The sequence below is a fragment of the Acomys minous genome (assembly GCF_964271855.1).
Source record: "Acomys minous genome assembly, chromosome: 7".
Lineage (NCBI taxonomy): Eukaryota > Metazoa > Chordata > Mammalia > Rodentia > Muridae > Acomys > Acomys minous.
In genome coordinates, this window is record NC_140488.1 from 96,629,896 (window position 1) to 96,643,351 (window position 13,456).

General features: G+C 36.4%; 1 pseudogene across 1 annotated transcript; it reads left to right on the plus strand.

Moving 5' to 3' along the window:
* Positions 1–1,918: 1,918 nt before the first annotated feature.
* Positions 1,919–12,353, plus strand: LOC311601252 (mortality factor 4-like protein 1; annotated as a pseudogene). The gene is made up of 3 exons: positions 1,919–2,631; positions 6,331–6,389; positions 12,185–12,353. The product of its transcript is annotated as a mortality factor 4-like protein 1 (transcript).
* Positions 12,354–13,456: the final 1,103 nt, after the last annotated feature.

The window sequence follows — 13,456 nt, forward strand, 5'->3', positions numbered from 1 at the left end:
CAGGGGGAGGAAATCCCCCTCAGGAACAGTCATAGGGGAGGGGAGTAAGGGGGAAATGGGAGGGAGGGAAGAATGGGAGGATACAAGGGATGGGATAACCATTGAGATGTAAAAAGAATAAATTAATAAAAAAAAAGAAAAAAAGAAAACTTAGGTCTAGGCTTGGTGATACACACCTTTTCTCCTAAACAGTGAAGGTAAAGCTGGTTTGTAGAAGGAAGAACACACGTTTGAAAGTGATATTTAATTGAGTGGCAGGAAAGGTGATGAGTCAGAGAAGATTTTGACAGAATAGGATATATGCCCAACTCTCCTGTTAACAAAGAAGAGAAAGGGAAGCTGTTTAAGGGGCAATGCAGAGGGTGAGAGGTGGCAGTTTTAACCGAGAGTTTTACAGAGAGAGGTTGAACGAGAGAACAAGCTAGACACAGGTGAAGACAGAATGAACCAGAGAATGAGAAAGATCCAGAAGATTAGAAAAGATAGCTGGAGTTAGTTTGAAGCCAAGAAGAGTAATTCAGAAGCCAAGAGAGAAGCCAGACTAAATAAATCAGCTGGGAGAGGAGTTTGAGCTAAACAGCTGAACTTGCACCAGGCAGCCTGAGCTCAGTAAGAACAAGAAAGGGTGAGCTCATTCAGCAGTAAGTCTCAGAAGCTGAAACCATTCTAGGTTTAGGTTAGGTTGTACAGAGCCCAGAAGCTTGCAGGACTAGGCCTAGGTTAGCAGCAGACAGAGGCAATAATCCTCTAAGACAACAATTGAAACAGGCAAATAAAAGTTCTTTTTACAATTGAGTTTGATTCAAAATATCTACATTGGGTGGCTCCTAATTGTCTGTAACTATAGCCACAGTGGACTCAATACCTTCCTCTGGCATCCTGGACACCTGCATTTATGTACACACATACCCCTCCATCCACACATGCCACCACTACGTGCATGCACAATGTAAAACATAACTTGAAAACATACTGGAAAGAGTAGAAGAGACATTTGAAGAAATCTACTACATTTTTTTTACTGTTAGGGAACCATATTCCTTCATAAAGGTTGGTAATCACTCTTTACTACATGATTGTTGCCAAGAATTTTGAAAACTTTCATTTGTGTGTGCCTTCTAAGTTTAATATCAGCACATTTGATAATTAAATTGAAAGTTGAAATCATTCATCAACAAAATGAAGATAGAGCTAGAAAATATGCATGGGAACCAATTAGAACATAGCCTGTGGGATAAAATTTAATCAAAATTCAACTGTAGGCTGAAGCACCAAATAGAATATTTTCCCAGGAGAAGTGACTTCTTCAACTGTGGCAGCAGTGTTTCTTTTGGCTAAGGATTGAGAAAGTCGTCTAATATGCTATGAAAGAATATTTGCCTAAAATGTAGAAAGCGTTTTACCTAGACATTGGCTTTTATTTTCTGAATGACCTTTGACTGTAGACCAAGCACTTGAGAAGAAAGTGTCTGAAAAAAAACTATACTTGAGAAAAGTCTCTGTAAAGTTAGATTTCCCTTCCTTTAGACTTCCCTCTGCATAGTTAGGCGAACAATGTGTAGTCTAACTTAGGCTTCCGGTTGATAGACTAGGGGTAGGGCAAATATCTGTCTATGCTCAGCAACTGTGTAGGAGGACTGGAAAACGCTAAAGCAGGCTAGTGCTAACACATTTCTTCATAATTGGATGGAAGGCAAGAATGTTTCTATTTATCCTGGTGACCCTGATCTTAAAAGAGAAGCTATCAAGTTCCTCTAAATGGTGACCCTAAATTACACGTGGTGGGTCCCACCCCCTCCTTACCTCCAGTGGGCATGAATGGGTTCCCGAGTGCAGAATACTCAAATACCTGGACACCAATTTGCAGAAAGAGCAAGAACTTCAACAGGCCAATCAAGGACAATATGCAGAGGACAGGATGAGAGGGGCTGCTCCAGGAAAAAAAAAGACATCTGGCCTGCAACAGAAAAATGTTGAAGTGAAAATAAAAAAGAACCAACAGGAAACACCTGGAAATGGAGATGGAGGCAGTACCAATGAGATGCCTCAGCCTCCTAGGAAGAAAAGAACTTTTTCTTTTCTAGGTGGGCTCTAGAGTTGAAAATGAAGAAATATTCATGAACAGAGTTGAAGTTCAAGTAAAGATTCCTGGAGAGCCGAAAGCATGGCTTGTGGATGCCTGGGACTTGATCACCAGACAAAAGCAACTTTTTAAAATCTTCCACCAAGGAGAATGTGGATTCCATTTTGGAGGAGTATGCAAATTATAAGAAATCTCGAGGAAATACGGATAATAAGGAGTATGCTATTAATGAGATTGTGGCAGGGATAAAGGAGTACTTCAATGTGATGCTGGGCACTCTGTGACTGCAAATTTGAGAGACCACAGTATGCTGAAATTTTCACGGATTACCCCATGCACCCATGTCCCGGGTGTATGGAGTGCCACATTTACTGAGATTATTTGTGCAAATTGGAGTGATGTTGGCCTATACACCTCTAGATGAGAAAAGCCTTGCTTTATTACTGCACTATCAACATGATTTCCTCAAGTACCTGGCGAAAACGTCTGCAACTTTGCTCAGTGCCCTTGATTACGAAGTGGCTTCTCCCGAGTACTATGGGAAAGCCGTGAGGAGTGCCCTCTCTCTCTCTCTCTCTCTCTCTCTCTCTCTCTCTCTCTCTCTCTCTCTCTCTCTCTCTCTCTCTCTCTCTCTCCCACTCTCTCCCCCGACTCCTCTCTCTCTCATGCTTGGATCTCTGTTAACAATTAGGTTCTTAGTCCTTATCTTGTACAAATGATGTACTCTGAAGACTGTTAGTGTGTGAAAGAATTGATGTTTGTTTTCTGTTTTATTTTAAACAGAGAAAATAGGAGGAGTCACTGCTCCTTTTTTTCTTTCATTTTTCATTTCATTTCATTTCACTGTGTATTCAGTGGTGGACAACAGAGACATGCTTTAGAGTGTTTTATTGCCCAGTTGACAAAGCTGCTTGCGAATGCCAGTGGTTATGTTCTTTTGGCACTGCACAGTTTTATAATATGTGTTGATGCTCTATGACAAAACGCTCTGATTCCTAGTGCCAAAGGTTCACTTCAGTGTATATAACTGGACACTCATCCATCTGTGCTCTTTTTAAAAAATAGTGTGTAAAGAGCACATGCTTTGCAAGTCATACAGGTTGTTCCTTAGGCATTTTATCTTTCTTCAATTATTAAGGAACGGTGGCTTGTTTTCATGGCTTTGTATTTGTGTCTAATGCACATTTTAACAATATAGGCATAATGTATCATGTAGCTATGGTTTTATGGTAAAAGTCAATCTTGTAGGAGTTGTTTTTCAAATCTTCAATAATTTCTTTTCTTTAAATAAAAAATAAAACCACCTGGTGGGTGTTCCATCAAGAGGGTAATATATCCAGCCTCTGAGCTCCGATAACCTTCACTAGATTTTATAAGAAGTGCTGCATGGCCTGTTGATACTGATTCTTATTTTTGAAAACCATATAATCACTTATGCTCAACTTTTAAAGATTGATATTAGCATACATTAATTATACATAATAATGGGTTTCATCATGATATTTCAATACATGTGCATAATATATTGTGGTCAAAGTCATTCCCTGGGACCTTCTATTGTCTTTTCATTCCTACTAGCCTACTCCCAGCTCTCCTCCTACTTTCAAGTCCAATGAGTTTCATTAAGAATGGACATCTTATGAATGGTTATAACACTGAATAAAATGTCCTCCCTCACATCAACCTTAACTATATATGAATCATTATATGGGAGGGTAGGATCGCATGTACCCCTCCTCCTTCCATGACAGTATGATGACAAGTGCTCAGTGTTCTGAGGATCTGATGCAGGTAATTACAGCTGTTGTGAGTTCAAGATGGAAGCAGCCACATCCTGCCCAGAGGCCAGTGTTTCACACCTCTCCTCTGACTTTCTGTATCAATTACATTCTTTCTGCCCCTTCTTCCTTGATGCTTTCTGAGTCTTGGAGGAGGAGACATAGATATCTCCTATATGAATGGGCATTCAAGAATCATTTATATACTGTACTTTGTTCAGATTTGAGTCTCAGCAGTCGCTGCTGGCCATTGCAAAAAGAAACTTCTCTGATCAAAGTTGACTATAGCACTGTACTATGGGCATAAACATAATTATTTACAATGCAATTTGAAAGGCGTTTTCTGTCCATTTAGCAAAAGAACAGCAGTGAGTCTTCCCAATAGAGCTTAAGACTACTCCAACCACAGACCTTTTACTGCCTTACAGTATTGGACAATAAGTTTTCAGACCAGGCACCAGATCCAATCAGAAAGCAGTTGCTTACCCACCACTGTTGCACTGGTGGGCTCGTTTTCTCTCGCCAATCAATATTGTTACACACAGGGCCCATAGCTAAGAATGTTGGTACTAACTTTCTCCCTAGCAATCTGCATTCCGCTTTCCTGTGTTAAGAGGTTTAACAAGAAGGAAGGAAGTTTTCAGACCAGTTCCAGCAGGATTTCTTGTGACCAAAGGTTGCGCTGTCTATAGTAACAGGTTATTACCATCTGTTCCTGTAGGGAAGCCAAGAGTTATCTATTCTAAACTTTTTATTGATATAGCTTATTATCTCCATTTTTCATGATCTATATCAATGATTCTTATCAACATCAAAGTTTAGATATTTAATAGATCGATTTTGTTTCTATTGTTGTGGGGTGGATTTATATTCACTTTGAGACTGAGTCTTATATGTCTCAGGCTAGCCTTAAAATTGCTATGTAGTCATGGATAAGTCTAAATTTTGATTTCTTGCTTGCATCTCGTAAGTGCTGGGATTATAAGTATATTATTTCATGCCTGCATTATATAGTACTGACAATAGAAGTGAAGACTTTCACGAATGGAAAGCACTCTACTAACAAAGCTACATCCCTTGTCCTATTTTGAAATATATTTCAATGGGCTCAGAAGTCAGTAAGGCAGAGCTGAGAGTATCACCAAGTAATTGAATGGTATTTAAGAGTGCTGGGTTACATCTCAAACACTACAAAAGAAAAAATAAATATAGTGAACTTTTGTATTTTATATATTGTTTCAGTTTCAAGTATTCAATTTCATAGTTTTCCTATACATAAATATGATACTTTTATAAGTGACATGTTTATTTTTGGTAATGAAATTGCATAGTTCAGGACATTTTTTGGAACGTTTATTTGAAAATGCTCTCTCAATATAAATCTCTTTGATAAATTACTTACTTTTGTGTGCTTTGTTAAATGTGTGAGTTAAAAAGACACATTGCTGCACCAATTTTAAGTCAGCTAAGTAGCCAACTGCTGAAAGTCACTTGTAATCATTTTCAATTTCCTTGTTTCCCAAAAAACTAGAACATTAATCTTAAAAAAGAAAAATATTAAAGTCATCTTCAGGTTGGCAAGGTTTTCAATACTTTCCCACAAGATAACCAGAGTATTTCTGTAGCAAAAACAGTACAGTATTTTCAGTAAGGTTTATATAAATTCTGCTGTTTATTTATCTTTTTATACTAAATAACATTTGCTGGTATTTTATGTCATATAAGTCATAATAAATAATACCTATCAAATCTGAGTAATAGAATATCAGTACTTCTACATTTTGATATCTCATTTTATTCTTCAGGGCATCATCATAAGTATTGATTATAACCATCCGTCATATGAAAGGCCATACCAGTGTCAAAAATGATAGTGATACTTAATTTTTTTCCTTTGGGTTCCCTATATATTGTACATAATGATGTCACATAAAAATATCATGAAATTATAGCCACAATGGTAAACACCTTACTGACTGGTGGGAGCGGTGATTTTCAGCTTTAGATGAAAATTTGGGTTTTACCATACATGCAGAAATTAGAGACAATGTTTTCAGTTCATACAAGGCAACAAGTAGGTACTCAAATTTTTGCACAAAGCCAATATTTCCAAAAGTTTACATATCTGGGGAAAGACTTGACAAGCTCTACCTACTAGCATAAGGCAATAAAGAAACTTCTCAACCCTTCAATGGGCTTTGGGTCTCCCTTTAGATTGCATAACTATGGGTTTTTTCTCACGTGGCTTTGCTCAAGAATACCTGAGTTGAAAACATAGCAAAGAATTTGAGATTGTGCCAGGGAGAGCTTTGAAGTACTTTCAAGGAGTAAACATAAAACTGCTCTGTATGGGTATATTTATTTTCCTCCTAAGCACAAAGCTCTCCAATGGATAAAGTAACCTTGAACTAGAGCTGCCATTCTAGAGTTACTCTGTATTCTTCTGTAGTCTGCTTTGCTCTCCAACAGGCTGGCTTTTATTACACCAACTTGGCTTTTTGCCTTCTAGTTGGCTTCAGCAAGTCGAGGTAGGAAAACACAGAGTGGAGAAGCAAAGGCATGGTATTTGCTCCCCTAGCTATGTCTGTGTTGGTCCACTAGGAGGTGGTATCTGCCCTTTCTACCAAGGCAGACATCTTCTGAAGTTCCTTGTCTAGTTGCTACCCTCTTTGTCCATGCAGACTAAGGAACTGCAACAGGCAGCTCAGGGTTTCCCATCCTTGGCTGAAGTTTTATATAGGGTGCTCTTCAGAAACTCCTCATGATTACTGTATTTTATATAGCACCTATTTCCTACTAGGAATCTGCCTGATATATTATTGGTGGTTTTACTTATTTTGCAGTACTGAGGACTGAATGTAGGTCTAACCCTCACCAGGAAAGTTCTGTACCACTGTGCGAAAATTCAGGACTATTAATAAGTACATTATAACTTAATATATTGGTGATAATAATTGTGAAGGAAATCCACTGTCTGTTAATATTCCATAAGCTCAAGAAATAAGGCACTAAGAATTCAAAGAACATCAAATCATAAGACTATATGCTAGAGATTATATAATATATACTTAGCATAATTAGAGACAAAGATGTAATCAAATCAGAACAAGGATGAGATACCATGAAAGCATGGATCCTTTAGAAACAGTTGAATAGAAGCTTTATAAGTTAAATGCATACTGTTATTGAAAATAAAAAATCACATTACATAAATTAGGCAGTAAACTATAATCAAACAGAAGTTCTATAATAGAAATAATAGATATAAAGCTGGTACTCACAAAGAAACCTGGAAAGATGAAGAAGATATAGGCACTGAGAGATAGAAAAAGTGGCACTATTTTCAGAATAATGGCTGAGAAATTTTTCATAATGATTCAAGGACTATGATTCCTCAGAATAAAAAAGCTATAATACCCAAAATGGAATAAACAAATATATTCCCACATTCAAACATATCTAGAAAAGCTTCAGGCAAAGTAACAAAGAGAATATGTTTAAAAACCAACTAAAAAGAAAACAAATTATTCACAATACCAACTAACAATAACATAGAGTTAGATTTCTAGCATCAATATATAATATAGACAAGTAACACTGAAATAGTATCTTCAGAATAATGAAATTGTTACCAAGTTAATATGTCATTTAAAATTAAGGGAAATGAGTTGGTTTTCTTGCATTTGGGTAACATTTGTGAAATAGTTAATAAAGATGCAAATTAGCACATTGACTGGATAATTTCATTTCTAGGAGATTTTACAATGTTCATAGGAAGACAAGTACGTGATAAGTTATTGTAACAATGAAGATCATCTTGTGTTTCTTAGTGACAATGAATAACTATGGAATTCAGAAGAGATAAAAACTGAAAAGTTATGATTTAGGTTTGTTTATATAAATGTGGATAAGCCTAAAAGAACCAAGCACTTCAATAAAAGTGCAGAACTTTAGGGTGGTTACATATATAACAGTATTACTTTATTTTCAAAAACCAGATATTTTTATGGGTTTGAGCTTGGTGTGGATACAAACACCACACACACACACACACACACACACACACACACACACACACACACACACACAATCTCTACAGTTTAACTGTATTTTTGTGCTTCAAGATGAAATCAGGGCAGTTTGTCTTTCACGAAAATATTTTCCTCAGAAAATATTTTTGTATCATCCTCTTTACAACTGAATCAGAGGATTAAGAGAACAACCAAATGAATTTCAAATCAGTTTTCCCATGCATAAATTTTATATTCCTTACATTGTTATTCAAGGCTGTGTTTTAGACCTGTTTTCTCCTTTCTGAGATAAAAATGGTTAGGTTTGAATTTACGGGTGAACATTTGACAAAAAAAAAATGTTTCCTCTGGGACTGACTGTGCCACATGCTTGCAGCATAACCTGTTAAGAAGCATAAAGGAGGCCATGGCGGTCTCATGTTTCTACTTGTCTCTTGAGAATCTGTCATTATTTATTCTGGCTGCAGTGTTTCCAGCTCTTTCCTGGGAAAGCACTGACTGATCACACTGATTTGAAAACAGGAAATCAGGAGAAAACCCACCTGCAGGCAAAGGAAATATAGGGGTCTTTCTGAACTCTTTTGTGTACATAAATGTAAGAAATGTTGATTGTCCCAAACATATTGCATTTCTGTAACTTCTCAACATTTAAGGGCCTGTTTGATGCACACATTGGCTCTTTGGAACTGCAGTGAGGACTGGGTTATATTCCCAAAAAGAATATTGGTGTTTCTGGAAACCTGTTGAAATTCAAAAGGAAGAATGAATAAAGACTTTGACCATCGGATGAGAATTTTGAACAGCCTGTCTCCTGATACAATGTAAGGCATTTGTTTAAGTGAAACTGTTCATCTTTGGGTATGACTGGGAAAAGTTTAAAACAAGGTTGTCTCAAAGAAAAATCACTGACAACAGATATTCTTGAAGAAGACACTATGTAAGCAGTGGCAAGAAGGAAGAAAATTGTTGAATTATAAAAAAAAGACCACATATAGGTCCTGCCATCCTGTGCTTTTAAATATAGCTGGGGGCAAAGGACAGAGGTATGTAAAACAGCTGAAAACTCTGATGCGCTTCACATGTGTTCATGTTTTATCTCTGACTTGCCAACAAACTTTTTCAGAATAGCACATACTTATGAGAATAGATATTATACACCAGACATTCAGTGGGCATGTCAGATATGAAGTCAATTCAGCAAAGATTGTTGCCTTGTTCTAGAGTTACTAACAGAACTCTTACAGGGACCACCGTACTATAAGAAAAAAATATGTTACAAGAGGGCACCACTGGAACACAGGAAAATGGTTCAGGGTGGATAGAATTTTGATATATAAAATCATTATCCAGGTAGAGAAGTGGTTGGTGGAAGGCTATCCAAACATGATTAAATGCACGACCTAAAGTTTACAAAGAGGAAAACATTTGAGTTTTTTTTAAAATATATTTTCTCCCTTTCACTCATATCTTAATAGTGGCTCCTGAGGTGAAGGATAGAGTGCTCTGAAACACTTTTCATAAAATAGTTGTGTTTTCATGCTGTTTTTACTTTCTTTCCCCTCTCTACTTCTGGAACCACAAGCAAAGAGTAAAGAGATGAAGGCAAACAGTTCAAGCAGTTTGTTTCTTTATTGCTATTTGATGTTCAGCTTGATATGTAGGTGGGATACATGAATGAGTGGACTGACAGAAAGACAGAAAATAGAATCTTTCTCTATGCACACAATATCTATCTATCTATCTATCTATCTATCTATCTATCTATCTATCTATCATCTATCGTCTGTCTTTATATACATATTACATATCTCTCATATATAATCAAGAAATTGTTTAATTGAACTAGGAATTAGTAAGTATAAGGTGAATTATATTATTTACTTCAGAACATAAAGGTGATGAGGGTCTTCTATTTTTGTCTCCTTTCTATCCAACACTTAAAAGCTTCATAATATTGAAGAGAAGAGTAGAAGGTATTAGGTCCACAAACTCAGGTGAACAGAGAAAAATTTCTCGTCTACCTTCAATTTAAATGGGTTGGACTTCTCTATAGGAACTTAAACTTGTTATATGTATTGACTGCCCGCAGCGACAAGTATTTATAAGTGTTAAGTTTATTACTTTCAAGTTTCATCCTGTGTCTCTGTGCCTGGGGCAAGTTGGAAAGCCCTACCAGGGTACTGATGTTTTGCTTTCATCCATCTTAATAGAGATATTTTTCAATGACTTATCCGCATTTCTAATCCCTTGAGAGGAAAAGACTTTCTTTTTCACACAAAGGTGATTTCCTCCACATATTAATTATTAGCTATATTGACAATGATATATGTATCTGTCTGATCTCTTATTTCCACAGGGTAAAAGGAATTCACTTTTCACACATCACCTTCTTCATTTCTAATATAAAATGTTATGTCTCAAGAATGTTCTCTTTGAATAACATTTTCCGATAGAAAAAGTTTATACATTGGTGAAAGTGGTCTTTGAGATTCATATTCCAAAAATTTGGATGCTTGTTAGCTTTCCAAGTCATTTTGTTTTCCCACTGCTAATAAAAGTAGCTACCTCATAAAATATCTTCTTAGTTTTGGGTCTCAAAAAAAGCAGAATAATCTTAATAGCATTGGCAAGACATAAGCAGAAACAATTCATTAAAAAGCATAAAGATACATATGTGTGTACATATCTTAAACAATGATAATTTATGAACCCTGGCTATAGCCTTTTGTTCTTAAAAAATAAAAGAGAGAGGCTATGTCAGAAAAAATTACAAGAATCCATAAAACAAGCCAAGAAGTATTTGTCTGCAAGGATGAATTCAGAGTCCAGTTGAGAGACAGAAGTCAAATTGGTAATTTTAACAGAAAGAACTTAATATAAGGAATCGTTAGATGTGTCTAAAGGCTGAAACAGAAAGCCCTAAGATGTAATAGAGTTAGCAACTGCAGGACAGAGCTGTCATCCCTGGAGAAACAAGGGGAAAAGGTTAGGTTATAAAATTATGTAGGTCCATGGTGGTAGAACTCTAAGCCCAGAAAAAGGCACCCCATTTAATGAGTGCTGGTGTCTCAGGGTGATGATGAAAGACAATGGCACACCTAATGCATAGGTTGGAAAGTGAAAATTAAATCCAACTGCTCACTAGGAAGACCTGGCCACTGCCAAAAGAAAGGTGTGAGGCTGGGGTGAGGATGACAGGAGCCATAATCTAACAAGAAGGCCGTGGGAAGCAGACGGGAAACAGGAAAAGACAAGTCCCTACTGCCTTTTCTGGCTTTGAGGCCTGGTGCTGGTACTTCCTAATGACAGACCCTATCAGGAATCAGCTGGGAAAGGAGAAATGTGTTTGTAGAGTTCAAGGCCCAGAATCACAGAGCCTAAAATGGAAAGGCAGTTGTTTAAAAATGGGCACTTAGCGTTTGCAGAAGGAACTTCATCTACAATATGAGTCTGCTTCAAAATGAAGTCCTGCCTTATTCAGGATGCAGAAGCTGGCCATTCTAATGGCCATGCTAATTGACTCCACATTATCCCATGGTCCCCAATAATTTGTTTGAGCCAAAATCCATATGCCTTACTAGTGGCTGGTATAGAAATGAGGTTTTCATATTTTATCACAACCTAAGAGTTTTATATGCCCTTCAGCAAATTAATTAAATTGATTCAGTGCCAGAATTTATAATATGCTACAGTCACTAGCATTAAGGCTTCAATCTAAAGTCCTGGCATGTAATGAATTTGAGTCCTTGGCATTGCTTTATATCAAAAGCAGAATCAGAAGGGGGAAAAAAGCAAAAGCCAAAAAAGTTATTTTTTTTGGAAATGTTAATAATTCACTTTCTATTTTAAAAGAGGAAAACTAAATGTTTAAATCGAAGAAAAGTTTAATTACTTTTACTGCTCAATTGTCATTATTCTGAGGTTTCTAACCAGTGTATTTGAACAAAAAAAACCTAAATTAAATGTATGAACATCAGAAACTATCAGAATTTGAAGTGTATATCTCCATTCACCCAGAAAATCTAATTCAATCAATTTTAACTCTAATCAAACATTAGAGTTAAATAAGTGAGCCAGATGTAATTGCCAAATATGAATAAATCATTTTCCTCCCACCCAGCCATAACCAGTTAGAAAACATAGTGATTAACAAGAACAGAATTTAAAGAGCTTATGTAAAACAATCGAAAGTATTAGAAACTTTAAAATACTGTATGGAAATAAAGTAAGTTACTTTAAAATGATTTATTTCTATTATTTTGAAATTATCTGTACATGTTGTGTCTCCACAGACACAGTGCAGGCACTCACAGATGCCAGACGAGGGTGTCAGATCTCTTAGATTTGGAGATACAGCCTGTTGACCAGTGCCCAGTATGGGTGCTGGGAACTGAACCTGTGTCCTCTAGAAGAGGTAGACTGCTCTTAAGTGTTGAGCCATCTCTGAAGTCCATGAAGTGAGTTCTTTAGAACTTATAGTATTCTCTGGAGTTCCTAAAAATCTTTCTTTTTCTTCATTTCTACCATCATCTGTAAATATAAGTGGACCTTGAATTACCTACACAATAGAGTAGTAAATATCTGCCATGATCCAAATCTAAGATACTGTTGGTTTTGTAACTGATGCTTCTGTAGACCCCAGACACTCCCATTTATTTATAAGGGTATTATACGTGGCTGCATTTGTACTAGGATATCTGAAGCAACAGAGACTGTGGCTCGCAAGGTGGAAAGTACTTATTGTGTCATCTTGACAGGAAATACTTTTTGACTCCTGATCTATACAGTCACATTATTAGTGAGCTCAATCTGTTCGATTTCATGTCTCTAATTAGACTGGTGCCTGATGTGACTATATTTGACTTTCAATATGCTGGCTGATAACATACTGCTATGTCTAGTTAAAATGAACATACCTCCAGGTGGGACTCATCTTTCTACCATATAGCATTCTTAATGACATGGACAAAATGTTTGTCTTGCATGACTAATTTACATTTATAACACACTCATAGAAAATAGTTGATTTTGTAAGTCATTTAGTAAGCCAAAAGTGGTTTGGTCTAATCAAATTGAATCAACACAGTCATAGGACAAAGAGAAACATACAAAAGACATCAGGCAAAAGCTGAAATGCCTTTAGCCAATTATCTCCAAGCACATGTCTATAGAAAATGTTATATAGTGCAGCTATTAAATAATCCTTAGGGAAGAGTTGGGTCATTGGATGTCTTTCTCTGGCGTAAGCAGAGAAAACTCATGTTTTAGGGCTAGCCACTGATTATTACTTCATCATCAGAAAAGATGTGACTGTGTTCTTTTCCATGCTTTCCAGAAGACTATTTGGAGTAACTGAAACTGTAAGTATGCAATGAATTATTATTTATTAATTATCTTGTTTAAATTACCATGTTTGTTTTTCATTAGTTATCTGGGTTAAAATGGTAGAGAACCAAAGAGCACAGACATGTTTATGGTAAGAAAGGAAAATTTACATTGATAATAAAGATAAGGACTCCAGACATGTCCCACAATCAAAATAAAATGAAATATGCAGTAAAATA